Source organism: Enoplosus armatus, chromosome 10 (assembly GCF_043641665.1).
Source record: "Enoplosus armatus isolate fEnoArm2 chromosome 10, fEnoArm2.hap1, whole genome shotgun sequence".
Lineage (NCBI taxonomy): Eukaryota > Metazoa > Chordata > Actinopteri > Centrarchiformes > Enoplosidae > Enoplosus > Enoplosus armatus.
This window is the reverse complement of record NC_092189.1, coordinates 25,046,403-25,049,390: the sequence shown is the minus strand read 5'-3', so window position 1 is coordinate 25,049,390 and position 2,988 is coordinate 25,046,403.

Sequence of the window (2,988 nt, the reverse complement as noted above, 5' to 3'; positions counted from 1 at the left end):
TTGTTGCGTTAGGGACGCTAACTATTATTCTGGTATTATATTCGATCATACTTATTGATATTTTTCTTTTTGATATTTTTTGCTGTATAATTGACTGTGTAGCTATTAAAATGAACTGTTAGCTAACCTAAACCACACTGTTTTAACTGTTAGCTAACCTGAACCAAACTGTTTTAACTAACTGTTAGCTAACCTGAACCAAACTGTTTTAACTGTTAGCTAACCTGAACCAAACTGTTTTAACTAACTGTTAGCTAACCTAAACCAAACTGTTTTAACTAACTGTTAGCTAACCTGAACCAAACTGTTTTAACTAACAGTTAGCTAACCTAAACCACTAACTGTTAGCTAACCTAACCCAAACTGTTTTAACTAACAGTTAGCTAACCTAAACCAAACTGTTTTAACTAACTGTTAGCTAACCTAAACCACTAACTGTTAGCTAACCTAAACCAAACTGTTTTAACTAACTGTTAGCTTACCTAACCCAAACTGTTTTAACTAACAGTTAGCTAACCTAAACCAAACTGTTTTAACTAACTGTTAGCTAACCTAAACCAAACTGTTTTAACTAACTGTTAGCCGACACAAACCAAACAGTTTTAACTGCTAACATGAACTGTTCCTTAGCAACAGTAACTGTTAGCTGAATGAGTTTATCTGCATGTTTCACTTGATGTTTGTCCTGTGACAATTTCAGAAGTTTAAAAAGGTTATAAATAGCTTTAAAAAGTATATTTGAGGCTGTTTGTTTTGTGACCATATATTCCTCCCACCTATAGACAGGTGTTTGTGATATTCTGTCATTTGTAAAGACTTACTCTCACCATTATTAGTTTACATAATATGGAGAGCGTGTGTTCAGTGTAAAATACTGTAGCACAGCACGCTAATGTCTTAAACCTACCAGGTACCTGAACATTTGTTGTAATTTCTAGCATCTGAAAGGTTTAACAAAACAGCATCAACCATTGTTTCTTGTCATCGTTTAATTCCTGTAAAATCCTAAATTGATTAGGCAGCAACCTTAATTTGAAGGGTACAGGTTAACTTTAGTTTTGTTTAATTTTATTTTAGTAAAAGGGAATATCTTTGGGTAGAATTTGGACACCTTCCTATAAAATGTTATGTATAGTCTTATTTTATTGTCTTATTTTATGGAAGTGTCGTACTTGTTATTCTACCTTTACTTCCTGGTTTCATTCTGGACTTCCTGGGAAGGTAAGCATTCGTTCCACTGTTTTCCTTCAGGGTTTGTGCTGTAAAGTCACTCCAAACAACAGTTTGATGAATGTATTGATCTTTTATATTTTGGAGCAACATTTTTATAATTCTTTTGATGCTGAAATCTGTATATAATATAGGAAAAGAGCACGTGTTTAGCTTGAGATGCTTGAGTGTATCTGAGGGCATTTAGTGATTTTGTTCATGAAGAGAGACTGTGTGAAAGCTCTGAGTTTGGGTTTTATTTGTCTCTTTTGTAATGTTAGTAGACACTATGCTCTGGTTTGGTTCTGGAAGTTGCTGAAAGTCCTCAGTCTGTGTTCTTGTCTGTTAAAAGTCCACATTTAGACAAGAATGACCTGAAAGGTTTTTGCTCAGCTGACGTACGAATGTAAACTAAAGATATGTGTTGTTGTCTCTTGGCCAAGAAATGAACCACTTATATTTTGAATGTGAGATTGATCCATCAAAATAATGCCCGCTCTTTTTTTGTGTTTTGAACATGATATCATTTGAGTGTAGATCTAAACTCTGCTTGTCTGAAGGTGAAGTTATGGTCCAGGCTGGTGCAGGTGAAAGCTCTGGAAAAGCCAGTAAGTGGACCTTTTGAGTTGAGATTATTTAATCACACAATGTTAAAAGTGTAATCTCCTGAGCTCTGAACAATGACGCTGTTACTCCAGTTTTCCACGTAACACAAGTCACCCGCCTACATTTACTTTCTACCTTTATTTTGAAGCACCGGCCGGGACAGGAAGAAGGGACCAGCGGGTTTTTAAAGTTTCAGTGAGTTTTCCAAACAAAGCGAGACAACGTCCTGCTTCTGAATCATCATCTGCCCGTGTCATCACTTCAGCTACCCCAGACAGCGTTTAACGTTTCGTACCACCGAGGATTCACTGAGACGTCAACAGGCCTGTGATGTGAGTGTGTGGCCCGTTTCACCGACCTTATTCACGGAGGGGGGGGGGGCATCTCCAGCACTCGACCATAAATCTGCCACACTACCAGAGCATCTTCATCCATGACCGCCGTGGTGCTGCTGTCCAGAACATCTCCCCGACCGCTCGCTCTGGGCGGGTGCCAGTGATTTTAGGTCTGCTGAGATCATTAAAGGTATTAGTTACCTCCTCCTCCCCCCACCCTCATTAAACATGCTGAATCCATTTGTTTAGCAAGCAGCTGGGGGAGCGATGGAGAGCTCACCCAGGCTGGGGATTGATTTATTAACACTGATTTCGGCCTCTGAGACCGTCCTGATGATGATCGCTCCGCTTCAGGAATTTCAATGGAGATGAGACGCTTCACCTGCCGTAGATGGACTTTAATGGACAGTAATGTGAAGGACGCAGAATAAATCTATCAGTCAAAAGGCCGAATATTTCTGCCACACTGCCAACCACATGTATGGAAGACCAATACTGCCAGGAACAGAAAAACAAAAAGGTTTATGAAGATTTAAGTCATAATTATTAAATAGTAAATCAGAAGTGTGAGACAGTAAGTCATCATATTTTGTGACTTATTAAGTCATCATTTACTATCTTATAATTTTGACTTGGTTACATTATGTTTTTTCATAGTTATGTTACATTAGTATTAACAGTTTTTTGTGATAACATTTTTATTGCTTTTACTACATTCTGTAAACATACATACTACAGCAAGACAATATAGTATAGCCACATATATCAACATATATATCCTGTGTCCACCTAAACAAAATCCCTAATTTTAATTCAGTGATAATTTTGATTTAGTTAA